Genomic DNA, 17,363 nt, shown 5'->3' with positions numbered 1-17,363 from the left:
TCCGCAGCCATCTGCGGCAAAGAGTTCTACAGATTCACCACCCTCTGGCTGAAGAAATTCCTCATCTCTGTTTTAAAGGATCGTCCTTTTGGTCTGCGATGGTGACCTCTGGTTCTAGTTTTTTCTACAAGTGGAAACATCCTCTCCACGTCCACTCTATCCAGGCCTCACAGTATCCTGTAAGTTTTCAATAAGATCCAATAAGAGGGGCTGGTTTAGCACACTGGGCTAAATAGCTGGCTTGCAATGCAGAATAATGCCTACAGCGCGGGTTCAATTACCGTACCGGCCTCCCCGAACAGGTGCCGGAATGTGGCGACTCGGGGCTTTTCACAGTAACTTCATTGAAGCCTACTTGTGACAATGATTATTATTAATTATTATTATTAGATCCCCTTTCATCCTTCTAAACTCCAACGGGTACAGACCCAGAGTTCTCAAACGTTTCTCATACGACAAGTTCTTCATTCCTGTGAACCTCCCCAGGACACTTTCCAAAGCCAGCACATCCTTCCTTAGATACGGGGTCCAAAACTGCTCACAATACTCCAAATGGGGTCTGACCAGAGCCTTATACAGCCTCAGAAGCCTTGTCTTGTATTCTAGCCCTCGTGACATGAATGCTAACAATGCATTTGCCTTCTTAACTGCTGACTGAACCTAACACATTAACCTAAAGAGAATCGTGAACAAGGACACCAAGTCCCTTTGTGCTTCTGATTTCCCCATTTAGAAAATAGTCTATGCCTATCTATCTATGGTTAAGGTATCCATAAATAAGTGAAAAGTTTTATGTTTTCAGGATGAAGGTGGGAAGGTTGTATCTGTCGAGAGGGGATGTCTAGTAACAATGGTGTTATCAATAATCTGGTATGCAGAAGACATAAGTTTCAAACACCGAACAAAAATACTAATTTTTTACCATAACCCCCTGACCAAGAATCCGGATTCTAAAACCAACCCCTAGAACTCTCCCTAAACATGAATTTGTGCACTGTCACTCATATGGTTGCCTGTAATGTGACTAATCCTCGTGGCATTGTCATTAATGTAGTTCGGTAGCATTGTCAAATATCACTTGATTACACGGAGAGCCTTGGAATTCATTCGACCACATTTTGCTGTAGAAACAGTGGTGAGCCTAATGCCGTTCATCGTTATTAAAGGGTAAACCAGTCAGCAAATTCCAGGAACCGCAGATGTGAAGTTAAATACATAAACCAGAATTTGATTGGGAACAGTGTCCTTGCAGTCAGCTCAAAGTGAAGCAGTTGGGAATGGTGTCCTCGCAGTCAGTGTCACAGTATGTTGCCTCCCTGGTGCCAGGGTCAGTGGTGCCAGGGTCAGGGATGTCACTGAACGGCTGCTGGGCATTCTGAAGCGGGAGGGCAGACAGATATTGTTGTAAACATTGGTACCAACTATATAGGTAGAAAAAGGAATGAAGACTTGCAAGTAGAATTTAGGGAGTTAGAAGGTTAACAAACAGGACCCAGAAGATAGTAATCTCTGGCTTACTTCTGGTGCCATGTGTCATTGAGTATAGAAATAGGCTAGTCCCGGTGAATAGATGGCTGGAGAGATGGTGCAGAAGGGAGAGCTTTAGATTTCTGGGACATTGTGATTGCTTTGGGGGATGGTGGGACCTGTACATGGCAGATAGGTTGCACATGAAAACAAATGGGGCCAGTGTCCTTGCAGGGAGGTTTGCTGTTTGGGAGTGTTTAAACCAACTTGACAGGAGGTTGGGGTCCTGAGAGTGGGTTCAGCAGGGGAAGATGCACAGCCAAAATTAGAAGAGACAGCCAGTTAAGTCACAAGGAAGTTTGGCAAGATTGGATGGTATTTATTTTAATGTAAGGAGTCTGACAAACAAGTGCACAAATTAAAACATGGGGGTATGGTGTCATTGCTTTCATAGCAACATGGTTTAGAGTGGGGGAGGCTTGGCAGCTCAATATTTCAGGATACAGAATCTTCACACGAGAAAGGGTCGTAGGTGAAAGAGAAGGGGGTGTCCCAATTTTGATCAGGGAATCAATTGCAGCAGTAAGGAGATATGACATCTTAGAATGCTCTTCAAATGAAGCCATATGGATAGAACTTCAAAACCAAAAAGGAGGAATCACATTGCTGGGAGTGTTCTATAGGCCTCCCAACAGTGAGAGAAATAGAAGAGCAGGTATGTAGATACATTTCAGAGATGTGTAAAAGTAATGGGGTAGTAATAGTAGGGGGATTCCAACTTCCTTAACATTAATGGGGTAGTCATGGTGTGAAAGGTTTAGAGGGGGCGTAATTCTTACAATGCATCCAGGAGAACCTTTTAAACCAGTTTGTAGAAAGTCCTACTTTAGGGGGAAAAAACAGGGCAAGTGGTTGAAGTACAAGTGGGGGAACATTTTGCAGACAGCGATCATAACTCCATTAGATTCAAGTTAGTTATGCAAAAGGACAAGGATAGACCTGAAATCAAAGTTCTAAACTGGGGGAAAGCCGATTTTAACAAGATTCGACATGAGTGGTTAGAGTGGACTGGGAGCAGGCACATTTAGGGAAATCTGTTACAGAACAGTGGGGTGCATTCAAGAAGAAAATAGGGAGAGTGCAAGGCCAACATGTTCCAATAAAGAAAAAGGGTGAGTCCAACAAATCCAGTGAACCCTGGATACCGAGGGGTATACAGCATTGGATAAAGAGAAAAAAGGTTTATGGCAAATATCAAGGACTCAAAACTGCAGGAGTCCTGAGGCTTATAGAATGTGCAAGAGAGAACTTAAAAAGTAAATTATGAGAGCAAAAAGAGGACATGAAAGGAGACTGGCAGGTAAAATAAAGGAAATCCTCAATTATTTTACAAGTAGATTACGGGTAAAAGAATAATTAGGGAAATAGTAGGGCCTATTAAGGACCACACTCATTTGTGTCGAGTTGGAGGACATAGGATGGGTTCTAAATCAATACTGTGTCGGTGTTCACTGGTGACAGGGACTGTGTAGGTAAGGACTGTGATAAGTAGATGAATTTCCGGGACTGAATGGAATGCATCCCAGGCTGTTGAATGAGTCAAAGGATTAAATAGCAGGGGCACTGGTAATAATTTTCAATTCCTCTCTGGCCACAGGAGAGGAGCCAGAGGACTGGAGGATAGCCAATGTGGCACCATTATTCAAGAAAGGAGGAAGAGATAAACCAATCAGTCTAATCTCCGTGGTGGGGAAATTATTGGAAGCAATTCTGAGAGACTGAATTAATCTGTATTTGTAGAGGCATGGATTAATCAAGAACAGTCAGCATGGTTTTGTTAAGGGGAGATCATGTCTGAACAACTGGATTGAATTTTTCGAAGAGGTAACGAGGTGTGTAGATTAGGGCAATGCATTTGACCAGTCTACTTAGACTTCAGTAAGGCTTTTGAAAAGGTCCCACATGGGAGACTGATAGCGAGGGTAAGAGCCCATGGAATCCAAGGAAATTAGCAAACTGGATCCAGAATTGGATAAATGATAGGAAGCATAGAGTAATGGTCGAGGGGTGTTTTTCTGACTGGAAGTGTATGTCCAGTAGAGTCATGCAGGGAACAGTGTTGGGGGTCTTACTGTTTGAGGGTTTATATAAATGATTTAGACTTGAATGTAGGAGGGTTGATCCTACATTGACTGGTGCAGATGCGATGGGCCGAAGGTCCTTTACTGTACTGTCGATCTCTATGACTCCATGAGTGTCGAAGTTGCCCTGCTCCTATTGTAGCCATCTGGGATGGCCACTTCCAGAATACAAAATGGACGCTCGCAAAGACTGTAGGGAACTGTGGACAATGCTAGGAAAGCAAGCAGGCACAGAGTCTCTATGCATATTGGAAAGACTGCTCCCAGACGGATCTGAAACTCTCGGTCAATTAACATATTGATGGCCCATCTCCGGGAACAAAGGAAAGACAAGCAACCGATACTGCTCTAGACATCCTGGCGCCAGTTCCCCAAACCGAAAGCACAAACAAAGCCAGGCCCACGGCCACCAAAGACATGCCCAGCCATCAGGGCACCCACCCTTTTATTGGTCAAGATCAATACCAGTGATCAAGAAGCGGCCCAATTAATTGGGGCCAAGTTCAAGGCCTGCCTAAAAGCGCGCGAAGCCCCTCCAGATATAAGAGAGAAAAAAACGAGAGAATTGCTCTCTTGGATTTGGCTCTCAAAGCGGACAGACCCATCCACCAGTTGCACCAGAAGCAAGTAAGTCCAAGGTCAACGCTCGCTACCAGACGGACGACCTTAGCTGTTCTCCTGTACCACTTCGAACCCAGCAGCCTCAGATTCGAACAACGGCCATTGTTCCTCTGACTATGTGGGCACCCGAAGCTAAGTATAGGCGTTAGCATTAGAGATAGTTTAGTTTGTAGTACTTTGTGCATGAGGAGATATTACTGTGTGTGTAAATAAATAGTATTGACTTTGAACTAACTAACTGGTGTATTGGCTCTTTGATCAGTATTCGGGTTTGAACCTTGTGGCGGTATCGAGAGATACCTGGTGACTCTAAAGCAAAACATAATTAGGATTAAGGAAGGCGACCATATTGACCGCCATATTTATAACCAGATAAACAGAGCAACAGTACTGGCGACTCTGGTGGGACTCGACCTAGAAGTGGCCTAGTCAGTCCGAGAGAACCCAAAATTTGAATTAGCATCCAATTGGAAGCAGGAAAAACCACAAGTGTAAGAACAATACTGATCAAACCACCAAGATTCGGAAGTGTGTTATTTGCATGCGTACTAATAGGAATATAAGGTAAACCTGAGAGATATTGTTGCGTAAAACTGTCAGGAATTTCGTAGGCCGGAAATTAGCATAAGCCATACCGGTGTTTACATCGCCACTTTATCACCCCCTGTTCCAAATTCGGTAGAGACCCCAGAGATAGCGCTAGAAATGGCAATGAAGGCAATGGAATGCCTTATGAACCCCCAAGAATTCGAGGTCACAGCCACCAGTAGAGTAGGACAGTGTCTCCGTATGGGAAGTGGAGATTAGAAAGTACCTCAAAGGGAAAGGATGGCCCCTTTGGAGCGAATTTTGTGCGAATGATGAAACAGGTCCTGGAAGTATAGGGCATACTTGGTGGGAGAACCTGACAGAGATCCATAGGAAGAGCTGAGGGAAAGCTCGCAAGCCGATGGCAATCGTGTCCTGCTTGGCCAAATTGCGAGGCACAGAGGAGATCGTGAGGACGCTCAGTAAAGAGATTGAGGAGAGAGAAAAGAATAGTGAATGAATATGAGAAAGAGAACAGGGAACTGAGAGAGCAGTTAGCGGGAAGGACAAGGAGATGGCTGATGCCAAGCAGGCACACCAATCTTGTCTCGCCCATTTGAGCAGCTTTCAGTCGCAATACGACAAAGCCTACCAAGACACGCAATGCGTGGTGTTGGTAAGAGAGGAAATGGAACACCAAGTTGAGCAGTTACAGAAACAGTGTAACGATCTAAAAGCAGCCCTACGAACACTCCACACTTCCACGACGGAACAAAGGCAGAGCTCGGTAGACCATGCAAAGTGCCGGAAGCAAATTGCAGAACTGCAATCTCTGCTTTCTGTCCAAAATGGATTCCAGAGCACGTTTGGACCCCAATTAGACCAAGAAAATGGCCCCATTTGGCAGGAGTTAAACGAGACTGCCCACAGATATGTACATGGCACATGTACACAGGACAAACCACAAAAGCGAAAAGCACCCCAACCCCCGACTGCACAGGCAGAACACAATCCTATGAACCCTATCACCACACAGCGCAGGGCCACAACAGGAGACCCAGATTTCCTATACACTACCCCATTAACCGTCACTCAATTAAGGGATGCGTGCAACAAGATTACACCGTTCCTACCCACATCGGACCCCCACCATTACTTTGCAAGAGTAAAACAACAGGCGACCATGTACGGCCTGAATGAAAAAGAGCAAGTGAAGCTCACAGTTCTGAGCCTCGGCCCCTCAGTCGTGGCAGACCTTCACAACCCACAAAATGTAGGAGGAGGCACCCTCCAATAAATGCACACAGCGATCGTAGATGCGATCGGCTACAACAAAGGAGACCCCGTAGAAGGCCTAAACAAGTGTAGGCAGAAAAAGACAGAGCACCCCACAGCGTTTGCTGGATGCTTGTGGATTCATTTTACAACGGCGTTTGGGAGAGTTAGCCCACGCCCATTTGACCCCAGATAATATGGCCAAATGGACTCGCATCCTAGTCTCATGCAACAGAGGCAGGACAGAGAGCTTGCGCAAATTACGACCCCACAACGGGAAATGGGTTTTAAAGACATTGTCCCGCACTTGGGAACAGCCCGTTCAAGGTAAATCATCCTAACTTGGGTCTGCGACACCCTTTGGGGCAAGTCCGGTAGGCCGATAGTGGCAGGCACAGTCCAGGGACACCCCGTAGAATTTCTTTGGGACACAGGAGGGTCCCGCACCAGGCTCAATTCCTCCACGATGTTTCAGCGAGACATATGGCCCACCACGGACACCATTACTCTCAGCGGTTTTACAGGGCATTTACAGCATGGACACATCTCAGCCCCTGCAGCAATCCAGATAGGGAACATTAAGACTAAACACCCCGTAGTTCTGGTCGATCTACCTCAGACAGCCGAACACATTTTAGGTATTGATTTTATGAGCTCCCACAATCTATCATTCGATCCAGTAAACAAGTGAGTGTGGAGAATGGCAAAGGCAGCACAAGCCCCCGCCACGCTCACAGCTGGAGATTATGAAAATAGAATTAGCGCAGTAGGAGATTTCTGGTTCGACCCTCGAGCCATTAGTCAGAATAAAGAAGTTAGGGAAGTCCTGCAGCAACACAAAGCAGCATTTGCACAGCACAAGCACGACTGTGGCAAGATCGCTGGCTTGGTAAACATTACAGATCCTGACCCCAGACCCCAAAAGCAGTACGGTTTTCCCCAAGAAGCAGAGGGAGAAATCTCAAACATTATTCAGAGTCTGCTTGACCAAGGCATACTTCGATCAGTAGCCTCAATAAACAATGCCCCAATTTGGCCCGTCAGGAAACCCGATGGATCATGGCGACTGACGATTGATTATCGGGAACTAAACAAAGTAACCTCAGTAGCAGCCCCCACCGTAGCCACGAGTCCCGAGACAATGCTCAAACAGGGACTCCAGTCAAAAGAAAATTCAGTTTTGGACATTAGCAATGGCTTTTGGTCCATTCCTTTGGATAAAGTGTGCCAATATAAATTTGCTTTCACCTTCCAGGGACAGCAATATACGTGGACGTGCCTTCAAAAATTTCCCCTCCATTTTGCACCGACAGCTGGCAAATGGTTTAGCAAAATTTTCCCGACCCGATTGTCTGGTCCAATATGTAGATGATTTGCTTTTACAGACGGACGCAAAGGGAGAGCACATTTCGCACCTCGCCGAACTATTAGGACTCCTTCAACAAACTGGATGTGAAGTGAACCCCAAAAAGGCCCAGATTTAACAGGAAAAAGTGATTTATTTAGGAACAGTGATCACCCATGGCAAACGCGAGATCGAGCAGAAACGAATCGACTCGATCATTCAATTACCCCTGCCCCATAACGTCACAGCCCTCCGGTCATTTCTAGGACTGGTTGGCTACTATAGAAACCACATCGACGGTTTTGCCACAAAGGCAGCACCCCTATCCGAACTTCTCAAGAAGCAGGCACCTTGGGAATGGCTTCCACAGCACACGGAGGCCATGGATGCATTAAAACGAGCCCTCAGCCCCCGCATTACAAGTCCCAGATCCACTCTCCCCATATGCAATTTAAGTTGCTACCACCAATCGAACCCTTTCGGCCGTGCTCCTCCAAGAACGCCATGATCGATTAGGCCCCGTGGCATATGCCTCACGAGTATTAGATCCAGTCGAGCAAGGATTTTCTGCCTGCGAAAGGCACCTGCTCCCAGTCTTTTGGGCAGTACAATACTTTGCCTACATTACAGGAATCAACCCCATCACCATTTCAACTCAGCACACCCCAACACAACTCCTACTTGATGGTAGACTTAAGGACAGCACAGTCAGCCAAATTTGCGCAGCCCGTTGGACCCTTCTCTTACAGGGACAGGACATAACAGTAAAGAGGACAAAGATCCACACTTTCCTCGCCGATAATTTACACTATGCAGGCACCCCACATGAGTGCGAAATAATAACCACAAAACACAATACCCTTTGTACCAAAGTCAGCTCCCCCGAAACCAAGTACTACACCCCAGAGACCCTAGCCCACAGACATATGTGCACCCCTTAGGATTTATGTGGATGGCTCCTCCACAATTTTAAACGGAAAAAGGATTACCGGTTGCGGTATTTATGTAGCGGACGCGCAGGGACACGCCCTTGAAGAAATATCATTGAAATTGCCAGGATATTTAGGCTCACAGGCAGCAGAACTAGCAGCCATAGCTTATATTGTACAGCACACCGACTTGTTCCCGACCCCAGCCGACATATATTCTGACAGTTTATATGTCTGCAACAGTTTGACAGAATTCCTACCCCTGTGGGAATCTAGAGGATTCGTTTCCGCAGACGGAAAACCCCTACCCTCAGTCCCATTACTCCGGCATATCCAAAATACAGCCAAAGATAAGAAATATGGCAATATTAAAGTCCGTAGTCACCATCGTTCTTCCCCCCCTGGTAACGTTAAGGCAGACGCCCTAGCAAAGGCAGGTTCCGGACACGGTCACCTTTGGAACCCCCCGAGAGCGCCCCAAAGCACGTGGTTCAGGTCTCACAGACCAACATTCAAGATTTAGCAAAGGCCCAAAAAGAAGATGCACAGCTCAGGGAAGTTTTAAAATGCAACTTCCCAGCCTCCTATGATGAGTACAAAAACGCGTTGACAACACGTGACGGTGTTATTTTAAAAGATGGAATTTATGTAGTCCCCAGCCAGGACAAGAATCAGATTATTTGCCAATTCCATGACAACCATGGACATCAAGGCACAGAAGCTACCCTCGCCCACCTCAGACCTCTCTGCTGGTGGCCCGATTTAAAAGCCAATGTGACACACTACATTGAGAACTGCTTAATCTGTGCCCAGAACAATCCGGACAGATATGCAAGGAAAGGTCAGCTTAGCTATACCCGTCCCGTTAATGGCCCGTGGACGAACTTGCAAATTGATTATATAGGACCCCTACCCCCCTGCAGGAATGGTTTTAAATATGTGTTGGTGGTCATCGACACCTTCACAAAATGGGTGGAAGCCTTTCCATCCAGAACAAACACAGCTTAAAACGACAGCCAAGATCCTCACTCAGCACATCTTTACAAGATGGGGACTTCCCCGCAGCATAGAGTCCGACCAAGGCTCCCATTTTACAGGACGAGTTATGAAAAATGTCCTTACAATTTTCGGAATCAAACAGAAATTCCACATTGCGTACCACCCCCAGTCAAGCGGCATAGTGGAAGGAATGAACAGGACTTTAAAAGCGACTCTCAGAAAAATAGTGCAACAACACAACAGCACCTGGGACACAGTTCTCCTCTTTGCACTGATGTTCATAAGAAACACGGTATCCACGTCGACAGGATACACCCCCCACACCCTCATGACCGGACGCTCCATGAAAGGGACAGAATATTTGTTGGGACTGGATTTGGCCAACCCCACAGTCACCGCCCTCACCCATGAGAAAGCAGTTCAACAGATTATACAGAATGTAAAAGCAGCCCAGCTTGCAGCAACTGTTAGGCTTGGGACGCGCAAGAAGCAAAGCAAAGTTTGCTTTGATAAGACAGTACACGCCACAGAGTTTGTAGTAGGCCAGCAAGTCATGCTATCCCTATACAACCCCAGTTCATTCCTTTCCCCCAAATTTGCCGGACCGTACTCCATCTCGGATAAAGTCAGCCCCTCTGGATACAAAAGCACACATCCTAATGGCAAGTCTGCATGGTTCCACATAAACCAGCTTAAGGCTTATGGCTCGCAGAACAACCATTCACACCACATCTCACTTGCAGCAGCAGATGAACACGCCCCGCCCTTGAACGATCTTGCCTACCCTCCCCCAACCAGTCCAGCCCATCCTCAGACACGACTACGACTCCTCCTCCAGAGGCACGACTCCACCTCTCCCTTCCTCCAACCAGCAGCGACAGCGATGGCGACAGCCCCAGCACACCACGCTACGATTACACCCCTGCACCAGGCCCCACTCCCAGCAACTCTGAACAAGATTCCAGCGACCCCTTTGAGATCACGTACATTAAAGCCCCTGATCCGGACCCACCGCCCGACGATTATGGATTGCCCCTTAGCAGCTCCAACCTCGACACAAAACACTGGCACCGAGACAATTCGTTCAGGCTCATCCGGAACGATGAGATGGACCCCAATTCGCCCAAGCAACTGCTCCAGTCACGAGTATGGCAACCGGGAGAAGATGATGACTTAGAGTCTGACTCTCACCAAACGAGCCCCTTTGCGACTCTGTTCACTACAGAGCAATGAGGTGTCCAGATGACGGTAAAAAGGAACCGATGGAGAGTTACGGTGTCCTTTCTGATGGAACCTGCACGATTTTTGTTATGCTATTGTGTTGCGGTAAACATTTGTTACTGTGTATGTTAAATGTTGCTTGTCCACTTAAAGTTTTTCATGGCCCCACACCACCACTCTTTTAACGCCCACTGGCAGTTAAAGGAACAAGTTTGTCGGCAGATAACCGATCATAACTACTCTCCTGATTTGAAGGTAATCACGAGGGGAAACATCCACGGCAAACACAAATTCTTACCGTTCTTGCCCGGTCACTCAGGCAGTGGCGAAACGGCACTGGTCCCCGCCCTGCCTGAGGATCCCCATCTGGTCAGCTACGCTCGGGTAGAGCACATACGGCACTGGTCACCGTCTGACCCTGGGACTCCACCCATTCTTACCCGCTGCGGCCCATACACACCCCATTTGGAACTTTTAATTCAAAACTCTTTGTTTGTCTTACCCTTAGGTTGCTTCCCATATGCTATTTACATCCTCAAACACTGGGATGGTACATTCACCGCATCGATCGCACAGGCTGTGAGACTGCTCGGGCTGTATCAGTATTTTTTTCTCGGATGTCTTGTCCCAAATATGTGGTTTAAAAAAAAAGAGGGAGTCACAGATGGTGACCAATTATAATGGGTGATTGGCAAAAAAAGGACAGACAGACATACGAGATCTTAAGCAAGATAATAACAGATATTATGCTTGTGTCCACAGAAATCCGGAACCACAGAAGCCTCACGAGGACTACGAAAGAAAGAAGACGAACATGAAGACAACCATCATGGTCTACATTTGGATCTTCGCGGGATCCCTACAGTTGCGCGTGGACGCGAACCCCCTGACCCCTACCACACAGGCAGTGAATGTTTCCCACCCCTGCCATACACTGTACCCAGAGATAGCAACTGATACACCAACCTGGTGTGACAAGTTCATTACTTGGTATTCCCTGTCCTACGTTGTAGAAGCGCTGTTAGTAATTGCAATATTCTGCAGTGTCGCTCAGACACTAAGGCTTCGGAAATGGCGGAGGAAAGCCTCCCCGCACTCCGGTATACAAATTCAGATCCTCTATTTACGGACTTCAACAAACCCCCACTCTCTTTAAGTGAATTAAAGTGCATCTACCGTTTTTTTGTGTTTGTTTGTTCTAATAAAGATGTAAAACTCTGTGCTTGACTGCCAAGCCAGAGGGACATGTATTGCTGCTACTGTATATAGTTTAAAATGTTATACATGCTTTTCATTGATTAAGAATAGTTTAGTTAAGGATAGTTAGAGGTTCCCGTGTTTTTATTTTGTAATGCATGCCTGAATGTCATAGCGCCACGTAGAATTTATAATGATGTGTGTACATAAAGTAATTTAGGTAAACGTTCCAATCCATAGGGCAGAGTAGTGTAGCACCTGTCCTTGCTTATGGGTGCCTGACTTAGGAGGAGAACAAAGAAGATGCAGTAATATGATCCTTCACACTTCGCAAGGAGGGAGTGTAGCCATCTGGGATGGTCACTTCCAGAATACAAAATGGACGCTCGCAAGACTGTAGGGAACTATGGACAATGTTAAGAAAGCAAGCAGGCACAGAGCCTGTATGCATATTGGAAAGACAGCTCCCAGACGGAGCTGAAACTATAGGCCAATTAACATATTGATGGCCCATCTCCGGGAACAAAGAAAAGACACTCAAGCAACCAATACTGCTCCAGACATCCTGGCGCCAGTTCCCCAAACCGAAAGCACAAACAAAGCCAGGCCAACGGCCACCAAAGACACGCCCAGCCATCAGGGCACCCACCCTTTTATTGGTCAAGATCAATACCAGTGATCAAGAAGCGGCCCAATTAATTGGGGCCAAGTTTAAGACCCGCCTAAAAGCGCGCAAAACCCCTCCGGATACAAGAAGAAACCCCCAAGAGAGAATCGCTCTCTTGGATTTGGCTCTCAAAGCGGAGACCGATCCACCAGCTGCACCAGAAGCAAGTAAGTCCAAGGTCAATGCTCGCTACCAGACGGACGACCTTAACTGTTCTCCTGTACCACTTCGAACCCAGCAGCCTCAGATCTGAACATCGGCCATTGTTCCTCTGACTGAGTGGGCACCCGAAGTATAGGCGTTAGCAATAGAGATAGTTTAGTTTGTAGTACTTTGTGCATGAGTAGATATTACTGTGTGTGTAAATAAATAGTATTGACTTTGAACTAACTAACTGGTGTATTGGCTCTTTGATCAGTATTCGGGTTTGAACCTTGTGGCAGTATCGAGAGATACCTGGCGACTCTAAAGCAAACATAATTAGGATTAAGGAAGGCGACCATATTGACCGCCATAGTTATAACCAGATAAAAGCTGCCTGAGACTTGACATTGAAATTCTTCAGCTGTCTGAAGTGCTGTACTTAATTTATAGATATCCATTAAACTCACCAGAAAAGATTAGGGCTTCTCCATTGTCTCCACACATAAGTTTTATTTTTTTTTTAAATTTAGAGTACACAATTATTTTTTTTACAATTAAGGGGCAATTTTAGTCACCTACCCTGCACATCTCTAGGTTGTGGGGGTGAGACCCACGCAAACACAGGGAAAATGTGCAAACTCCACACGGACAGTGACCTGGGGCCAAGATTGAACCCGCGTCCTCAGCGGCGTGAGACCGCAGTGCTCACCACTGCGCCGCCCTTTGATAAGTTTTAATTACTGTTGAATAATGTCCCTGATATTAAAAATTAAGTCTTACAAGTGTGGCATCTCCTTCTAGATTTTAAATTATCATTGAAAGTTAAAAATTATAAAAACATTTCAATGATTTTTCTTTTACTTTTTATTTGCAATTTCGCTTTCTGTATCTGATTTGATATTGAATTAAATATTCTAACAGGCACTTCCTGGCCCAGGCTCAGCACTGATCACAATTTTTCAATCTGGTGAAGATGCACAGTTCCACATCTATCAACACCTGCCAGGTAAATTGTGAAATCCCAGAAGGAAGCATCTGTCAAAGTGTAATGGTTCTGTACAATGCTAAAGTGAGGAGTGCATTCCCCATTACTCCAGAGAGCTGTGCTCACCTACCTCATAATGTGGAGATGCCGGCGTTGGACTGGGGTGTGCACAGTAAGAAGTCTCACAACACCAGGTTAAAGTCCAACAGGTTTGTTACTGGAGGGTATTCAAAGGACACTTTCTGAGGTCCAGCCAGAAATTCCCCATGTCTACTGAGCCATTGTGAAAACTGAGCCAACTTTACTGTTCCCGCCACAGCTCCCCTTTTCATGGAGAGCTGCAGACAGCTGCTCTTCCAATTCTGAACAAAGTAACTTGCAAATCAAGAACAGTGAATTGAGTTTATAATCTGAAAATGAACAAATGAACAACATGTCTAGCAGCTCAAAGCCAGACATCCATGAGGGGTTTGTGAGCCATGAGCAGCACCAGAATTGTATTCAACCAAATTCTAACATCATGGCCTGGCACATTCTCCCACTCTTCCATTACCAGCAAGCCAATTGACCAGCCCTGGTTCAATGAGGAGTGTAGGAGAGCGTGACAGGAGCAGCTCCAGGCATAAGACATAGGAGCAGAATTAGACCACTCGAGTCTGCTCCGCTATTCAATCATGGCTGATATTTTCTCATCCCCAGTTTCCTGCCTTCTCCCCATAACCCCTGATCCCCTTATTAATCAAGAACCTATTGATCTCTGTCTTAAAGACACTCAGTGATTTGTCCTCCACAGCCTTCTGTGTCAAAGAGTTCCACAGATTCACCACCCTCTGGCTGAAGAAATTTCTCCTCGTCTCTGTTTTAAAGGAGCGTCCCTTCAGTCTGAGATGGTGCCCTCTGGTTCTAGTTTTTCCTACAAGTGGAAACATCCTCTCCATGTCCACTCTATCCAGGCCTCGCAGTATCCTGCAAGTTTCAATAAGAGCACCCCTCATCCTTCTGAACTCCAACGAGTACAGACCCAGAGTCCTCAACCGTTCCTCATACGACAAGTTCTTCATTCCAGGGATCATTCTTGTGAACCTCCTCTGGACCCTTTCCAAGGCATGCTAAAAAATAAAATTCGAACCTGGTGAAACTACACACATGCTGAACACTGAAAGCAGCATGTGACAGAGATACATAATCGCACAACAGATCAGATCTAAGCTCTGCAGGTTCTGCCATATCCAGTCATAAATGGTGGAGAACAATTTAAAAAAACAGGATGAAACTCCAAAAACATCCCGATCCTCAATAATGGCAGAGCTCAGCTAATCAGTGCAGAAGACAGGGTTGAGTATTTGTAAACATCTTCAGCCTGAAGTGCTGAGTGGATGATACATTTGGCCTCCTCCTGATGTCCCCACCGTCACAGATGCCATTTTTGAAAAGACTCAATTCTCTATAAGTGTTATGAGGAAATAGCTGAAGGAACTGGAAAACGCCAAGGATGGGAGCCCTGACAATATCCCAGTTATAGTACGGGGCACTCATACTGTAGAACTAGCGGTGCTCATTGCCAAGCTGTTCCACTAGAGCTACAACACTACCCAACAATGTGGAAAATTGCCCAGGTTATGTCCTGTCCACAAAAACAGGGCAATCCAAAATGACCAATTACCACCAGTTTAATCTCAAATAATAGTTTGAGAGGGGTCGTCAACAGTGCTATCAAAATCGCTTCTCGGCCTTTTGGCCAAGTTCAAGTGTACTATCTGCTCTGCCTTTTAGGCTCAGATCTGGTATGTCCCTCTTGTGGGGACCATGAATTGGATTGAATTTGAATTTGAATTGGTTTTTGGAGCAGGCGAGGAGCTGGATTAGGGGTTCGCCCCGACCACACTCTGAGCCCTGGCTTTGTAACTCTGATAAAGTAAAAAAAAAGAAAAGTGCTATCAAATAGCACTTACTCAGTAATAACCTTCTCAGGAATGCTTAGTCTTGAATTCACCAGGCCACTCAGCTCCTGATCTCATTACAGCCTTGGTCCAAATATGGACAAGAGTTGAAGTGAAAGTGATTGCCTTTGACATCAAGGCAGCATTTGACGGTGGCACCAATGAACCGTATCAAAATTGAAATCAATGGGAATCAAATGTAAAACACTCCACAGGTTAGTGCCCCCTTCCCGGCTGATAGGAAATTGTTGCAGGAGTTTCGCAGGATAGTGTCCTAGATCCCCAACCATCCATGATCTTCCCTCCATCAGAAGGTTGGAAATGGGGATGTTGCTGAAGATTGCACAATGTTCAGTACCATTTGTAACTAATCTATTAGTGAAGAATTTGTGCTTGCATGCAGCCAAGACCTGGACAACAGGAGGAATGCTTTTTCGGAGGGTCGGGGCAGACTCGATGGGCCAAATGGCCTCCTTCCGCACTGTAGGGATTCTATGAACATTCAGACTTGGCTTTATTCGTGGAAAGTAATATTTTCATCACACAAGCTTTAGTCAATAGTCATCTCCAACAAGAGAAAAACCAATCACCTCCCCTTGACATTCAATAGCTTTCTCGCGGGAGAGTGACAGTTCTATGGTCCTGATCAGGTCCAGGACCAGCTCCGCTAACAGCTTTCTCAGAGACGCCATTTGGTGATTCCAAACACCAAACGATCTCTAACATCTTGGGGAGGGATGGGCCGAAGTCATAATGTTCAGCTAACTTACGAAGGCATGTCACAAATTCCATAACCGATTGCCATGGGGTTTGCCCAGCCATATTGAACTGGTACCTCTGCATTATTACCGGCAGCTTGGGGTCCTAATGATTTGCAGCAGGTTCCACAAGCTCGTTTAAGAGTCTTGAGTCCAGGGCCGCCGGGTACAAGAGGCTCTTGATTATGCTGAATGTCGGGGCCCCACAGGCAGTCAGGAGTATTACCTTGTATCGGTCATCTCCAACAATACCATTTGTTTGGAAGAAATACCGCATCCGTTCGGCATACTGGAACCAGTCTTCCAATCATGCATTAAAGACCTCGAGCCTCCCGCAAAGCGGCATCTTCAAAATGCCACTGACCTCGCTCCCGTACTGGGGTATTCCTGTGCACGGATAGCTTCGTCCACCCGGACATGGTAAGGCGCTGTTCCCTCCGGGTCCTCCCCATCTCACAAATCATATCCCTAGCTTCCGGATCACACTCTGTGCAGATCCGGGGGTACTGCACCACCAACTTGGCAATACAGGGCGTTGAATACGCCAATTTCAAACTCTACGTCCTCCCCCATCTCTGTGCCCCTCTCCTACTAGGTTTAGACTTTCAGTGCAACCTCCGTAGTCTAACCCTGATGTTCGGGGGACCCCTGCCCCCTCTCACCGTCTTGTAGCCTCGCGACCCTGAAGGTCGCCCCTCCCTCGCTCTTCGCGAACCTCACCCCAGACTGTAAGCCCGTCGCCACCCAGAGCAGATGGTACAGTGCTCATGAAAAGGCCTTCGTCAGGTCAGAGGTCCAGCGACTCCTGAGGGAAGGGATCATTGAGGCCAGTATTAGCCCCTGGAGAGCACAAGTGGTGGTCAACAGGACTCGGGAGAAACACCGGATGGTCATCGACTAGTCAGACGATCAACCGGTACACGCAGCTCGATGCATACCCCCTCCCGCGCATATCTGACATGGTCAAGCAGATTGCGCAGTATCGAGTCCTCTCTACGGTGGACTTGAAGTCCGCGTACCACCAGCTCCCTATCCAGCGGGAGGACCGCCAATACACTGCCTTTGAGGCAGATGTGTTGCTCGTTTTAGCCTTAGTTTAATTGTTCTTATTCTGTCAACCTTTGCTCGAGTCGCCAGGTATCTTTC

General features: G+C 46.6%; 1 non-coding gene across 1 annotated transcript; it reads left to right on the top strand.

The window, feature by feature from the left end:
- The first annotated feature begins 15,237 nt into the window (after positions 1-15,237).
- On the top strand, positions 15,238-15,420 carry LOC140387569 (U2 spliceosomal RNA). Its single transcript, XR_011933908.1, has one exon. It is a non-coding gene; the product is annotated as a U2 spliceosomal RNA (small nuclear RNA).
- Positions 15,421-17,363: the final 1,943 nt, after the last annotated feature.

This window comes from Scyliorhinus torazame, chromosome 12 (genome assembly GCF_047496885.1).
Source record: "Scyliorhinus torazame isolate Kashiwa2021f chromosome 12, sScyTor2.1, whole genome shotgun sequence".
Taxonomy (NCBI): domain Eukaryota; kingdom Metazoa; phylum Chordata; class Chondrichthyes; order Carcharhiniformes; family Scyliorhinidae; genus Scyliorhinus; species Scyliorhinus torazame.
Note: the sequence above shows the minus strand (reverse complement) of the source record. Positions and strands in the feature narration are given on the sequence as shown.